Genomic DNA, 6,317 nt, shown 5'->3' with positions numbered 1-6,317 from the left:
ATGGAAAGTATCTGAGCAGGTTCACCTGAGAGATTCTTTTGCCACCTACCCTAAGGCTATATAAAAACAGAACAGTTTTATTTCTCTTTGTTGTGTGAAAGTGGTGTAACTATCTGGCAACTGTCCAAGAGACAGTACTAATTACACTTTTTTGTCTTGTTTCTTGGTTTATGGACCTCCAGTCAAACTGACCATGAAGGCAGTGTTAGAAATACCCTATATATTGAAAATCAGATATCCAGGAAATTTTATTAAAAAAAAAAATCTTAAGGAATCATCTTAATGATTTTGGCCAGAAGCTGTTTGTTCTTTGGGAAGAGGAATGGTTGAGCACAGGTAAGGGAGCAGCTTTATACTTGTTTGGTGCAGACCTTCCATTCAAAGACCAAATTGGTCCATTCCCTTCCAGGTTACAATCTTTCTGATACACCCACTATGTTTTCCCTAAATATGCATAAACATGTTCCCCCTCCTCTGTCATACATCCCATGTTCAAAAATGGCAGATAGATATAGATAGATATATAGATATAGATATAGATGATTCAACTATAGACAATAATGATTTGGTTAAATCAGGTCATTGATCCCAACTAGTTTGGGCTGGATCAGCTATTAAATTTGTGTTTTTCTCAAAACCACAAAACTTTCTAATTGGCTGAATCTATCTGCTACTTCCTAGCTACTCAATTCCTTGCTTGCTCAAGACTTCTATTAATCACTTAATTGTTCCTTGGAATCTTAATCTTCTTAAACTTCTTGGTCATTGTACCCACTATCCTAAACTACCTCAAAGCTTACAACACCGTAGAAACTCAACTTTTCAGTATTTCTCACAGTAGGAATTAGTCTCCCAGAAGATCTAAGGATTTCTCAGTTGAAAAATTACCAGTATCTTAAGTCCAAACTCCATAGCATAACTACAGCATAATATAGTGATAGGAATACCACTATACCAACATTATAATGGAACTATGCTATGTCAAAAAAAAATTGGACTATTTCCATTTGAACTCGATTAGGAAGATTCTGAAGATTACCTGTCAAGATAAGGTACCAAACACTGAATTCCTCTCTTCAGCTGAACTGCCAAGCATGTAGATTCTAATGAGAGAACAACTCCAATGCCACATAGCTCAAATGCCAAATGCAAGTTCCGTGCAAGTTCCAAATGCAAAGCTCCGTGAGCAAAGCAGAATTGCAGTAACACAAGGGAAACATGAGATACACAAATCTAGAGACATCTCTATCCCAAATATTCAAATGAATTTTTCTGTGTCTGACTATGAAAGTGCTTTTTATGCACATACTGCAGGATCAGCCAAACACACTGTACCTTGATCTCAACATTGTGATGTCATCAGTTCTCTTTGAATAGGAAGGATAATAACACAATATGGTTACTGATTTTGACAGGTGTCCTCCCAAAGGAAAATGGAGAAATACGTTGGGTACAAATACTCAATGTATTTCTAGTCATAACAAATACAAGAAGTAACGCAAAAAATGTTATGAAAGGAAATTTTGATAGGAAAAGAAGGTAGACCAGTCATGCAATGCAATGAATAGCAGTTAGACAGCTTTATTTTTCCAATTAGTAAAACATAAAAAGACCTAAGGAGGGTTTTTAAACTGCAGTCCCTGAACTTGGGTTTTATTTAAACATTTTCATAATTATATCCCAACATAATTGGTTTCCTTTGTAATCCCATATATTTTATACTATATATTTAATAACTAAGTTAGGGTCCACAGGCTTCCCCAGAATAATATCTGAGTTACAATACACAAAATGGTTAGGAACCTCTCACCTGTGGGAAGGCCTTTAACATATTTTAGTGGCTCCTCCGTGAAGGATCTATAGAACTGCAGATACAAATCATGTAGTTTGAGAAGACATTGTTGGATTGTGATATACTTTACTGATGGAGGAGAATACACGTATTGAGATCGCAGATCAAAAGATCAGATCTGGTACTAAAAAAATGTTCTCCAAATTGATATGCCATTAGAATAATTAGAAGGAGCCAGGGACTGGAGCTTAATCTCTAGGTGTCTGACATTTACCAAGATCAAGTGTCTCATTAATTTTCTTCAAAATCTATATTGTCATGTTGACCTAAATAATTTTCCATCTCCCCTCTGTATTCTTTCTAAAATAACTAAATATTCATCTTCTTGGAACCTATTTCTTAGAACAATAAAATAAAAGCTAGCAGCTCTGAGTTTTTGGGGGAAGGGGGGCAGAGGAATAGGGAAGGGGAGTTCCTGCTTTTAAAAAGAATTATATATTATGCTTATATAATATAAATTATACCAATATAGAAAACATAAATGAAGGCACAAAGTTGTTATGGAAGAAGCAATAAATTGGAACAGGATAAGAAGATTTAGGTAATCGGCACAGAATAAATAGCTCCTGTCTTGAAAATGAAGAATAGAACAAAGTAAGAGTGCATGTATATTAATCAGTCACATCTTGAGATCTCTATAAATTAAAAGAATATCACTACAGTGTTATGGTCAGCTTACATATGATCAATCTCTATGATTTAGTATAGCTTTTGGGTATTACTTCTGGACTTTTTTTTTTTTTTTGGCAAAGCAGCTTAGTACAATTTACAAAAGAAGGCAATAATATCTGGACCTTTCCTGCCCTCTGTAAAAAACAAAAACAAAATATGAAAATATGAACTTTGGTCCAACTATGACACATGGAGCAACAAAGGACGAGAAGAACAATCTTCAATAAAAAATCTCAAGATTAGCTTCAATGATAAAGAAAAATTCAGGGCAGGTGTTAGAGAATGCAATGTCATAATATCATAATTTCAAATTCTATCTTAAAGGTCTATTTAAGATGGCCCCAGGCAAGGGAATTTCATTCAAATGAATCAACTCAAGGTATCCTCAATACTCATTCATATCAATATCCTGCTATAGCTAAGTAAATCTATTTTTATTAACTATTAAATGACTGGCACAGATATCTCATTTTGTTCCACTATTGACCCTGATCCACCAGGGGATTGGCTTAAGTCAGGATCAGCATAGGTCACCCTTAAAGGGAGAAATGGCAAATACAGAAAGAAAGAAATATGAAATGATATGAGGACACTGCAAAAAGAGGCATCAGCAAAATCCATACATAATAGGTAATGTGAGTTGGGCCTTCAGAGGAACAAGGAAGCCCAAGAGATAGAGGTGAGGAGAGAGAGTAATTCAGACATGGGGAATAGCCTGTTCAAAAGCATGGAGATAAGAAAGGAAATATATGAAGAGCGACAAATAGGTTTATTTGGCAGAAACATGTAGATGTGAAATCATTTTGGAAACATAGCTTGGGGATAAATTGTGAATGGTTTTAAATGTCAAACAGCTATCAAACTGTGCATACCCTTTGATCCAGCAGTGTTACTACTGGGCTTATATCCCAAAGAAATTATAAAGAAGGGAAAGGGACCTGTATGTGCACGAATGTTTGTGGCAGCCCTCTTTGTAGTGGCTAGAAACTGGAAACTGAGTGGATGCCCATCAGTTGGAGAATGGCCGAATAAATTGTGGTATATGAATATTATGGAATATTATTGTTCTGTAAGAAATGACCAACAGGATGATTTCAGAAAGGCCTGGAGAGACTTACATGAACTGATGCTGAGTGAAATGAGCAGGACCAGGGAGATCATTATATACTTCAACAACAATACTATATGATGACCAGTTCTGATGGACCTGGCCATCCTCAGCAACGAGATCAACCAAATCATTTCCAATGGAGCAGTAATGAACTGAACCAGCTACGCCCAGAGAAAGAACTCTGGGAGATGACTAAAAACCATTACATTGAATTCCCAATCCCTATATTTTTGCCCACCTGCATTTTTGATCTCCTTCACAAGCTAATTGTACAATATTTCAGAGTCTGATTCTTTTTATACAGCAAAATAACGTTTTGGTCATGTATACTTATTGTGTATCTAATTTATGTTTTAATATATTTAACATCTACTGGTCATCCTGCCATCTAGGGGAGGGGGTGGGGGGGTAAGAGGTGAAAAATTGGAACAAGAGGTTTGGCAATTGTTAACGCTGTAAAGTTACCCATGCATATAACCTGTAAATAAAAGGCTATTAAATAAAATAAATAAATAAATAAATAAAAATAAAAAATAAATGTCAAACAGAAGCTTTTTCTTTTATTCTAGAGGTACACAGCTTCTGATCAATTCATTCTCTAGATGTTAGAGGATTGCTAGACCAACCAGAGAGAGATAAGTTCAGTAGGAAAAAACTATTTAATGTACATGTAAAACAATGTGAATAGCAAGGAAGGGAAACCATTCATAAAATATTCTCTGCAGTCATTTGCAAAAAATCTGCCAACCCAGGAGCAATGGATAGAAATTATAAAAAGGAAAGCTTAGTCTTGAACACAGGGGGAAACTCTTAACAATTACATGTGACTAAACATAATACTTTAGTAGATAGAATGGTGGACCTGGAGTCAGGAAGACCTGAGTTCAAATCTATCCTCAGACATTCAATATATCTGTGTAACCCTAGCCACGTCACTTAACCCTGTATGCCTCAGTTTCCTTATCTGTAAAATGAGCTGGAGAAGGAAATGGCAAACTACTCTAGTATCTTTGCCAAAACAATCCATAAAGGGTAATGAAGAGCTAGACTCGACTGAAAACAACTAAACAAACAAACAAAAAACATGGAATAGACTATGTTAAGGGGTGGAACCTTCCCCTCATTGGAAATCTTCACACAGAAAGTGGATAACCACTTGGAGAGTATGTTATATAGTGCGAATTCTTTCCATATATGGCTCATATGAGATGATGCCATATTGAGATCTCTTTCAAAATTTCTAACTCTGTAATTCTGTGATCATCTAATTTCCTTTAATACTTCATATTCTTTAACATAGGGAAAACACATAATGACTTCAACACACATAAAGTCAATTAAAAAAGGTAATGGTACAGTGTTATTTGTATCTTGGAGTATTTTTCTCAGACTTCCTTTAGCTCTAGAGTAACCTTGATTCAGTCATCACAATTAAGCTGCATGTGGTGCTCTTCTGACTCCACATTCTACTGTTTCACATTTTTGTCTCTCTTATATTTGATTATGACATGATCCCTTCCACTTTGTCATTCCCATTTCTATTAGCTATTTCTACCACTCCCTTTTTAAAATTTTGTAAAACACTCTACTCCAATCAGAGGACTCATTTGGGAAAGTGATCACACTTGGATTCATGCCACAACCTCCAGGGGAAGTTCATTATTTCTTCAGCTCCAAGCATTTTGAAAAATGAAGTTTCTGAGTCAATCACACCCATTATATATTGAATAAATATTAATTATGTCTATGTCTTAAGCAGTGTCAGTATGAATAACAAAACAAAAGTGTTTTCCCAGAGCATCATCATGAGATTTACAGATAGCAAATACTCAATCGAATTGTAAAAATAATACTGTATATAAGTTCAGAAAGAAGGAGTTAGAAGTCAGAACAACTTCTTATTAGATATTGATCCTGGGTAAGCTCTTAAGCTAACTGGGCCTTGATTATCTCTTCTGTAAAATGAGAACTGTCAGACCAAATGATTTCCCAGATCTTTCGTACCTCTAGAGAAGGGGTGGGGAACCTCAGGCCTGAGGGATGGATAAGGTCTGTGAAATTATTTTCTTATTCAACTGCAGATGAAATTGACTGAAATCCAGGTACAACTTCCCATCACCTGAGTACTACAAGTTGTTAATTTTGTATGGCTTATGAAAGCTGTTATAAATATCCAAAAGGCTATTGTCAGGAAAAAAAATGGTTCCTCACCTCTGTTCTAAAGTTTATGAAATTTGTTGATTTGAACTGAATTTCAAAAAGAACCCTAAAAATCTGCTCTTTTTGTCCCTAGAATTCTATAAATATTGCCTTCAAAGGCCCATCCAATGGCCTATCATGGGTCATTTTGAAATCATACCTATTGATTAGATCATAACCAGACTACTTGCTAGTCAACCAGTCAACTTTTTTTTATACCAAGTTCAGCTTCAATGCTAAAAGGAAAACAGAATGAGTTTTAAAATATTTAAGAACTAACTCTTTGAAATAAAAATAAATAATGAAATTTTTAAATTAAAAAAAAACTAAAAAAGTACAGCAGGACATAACCTTGAAGTTTAATTTGCACTATTAAAATTTTCTCTATTACTTTCTTAAGGCTAGATAATTAACAAAGCAATAAGTTAAGCCTTAATTAAGCCTTTGAAGATTTGAACACTGAATTTAAGAGCCTGTTCCTAC

This window comes from Sarcophilus harrisii, chromosome 3 (assembly GCF_902635505.1).
Source record: "Sarcophilus harrisii chromosome 3, mSarHar1.11, whole genome shotgun sequence".
In the NCBI taxonomy this organism is placed as follows: domain Eukaryota; kingdom Metazoa; phylum Chordata; class Mammalia; order Dasyuromorphia; family Dasyuridae; genus Sarcophilus; species Sarcophilus harrisii.
This window is presented reverse-complemented; position numbering follows the sequence as displayed.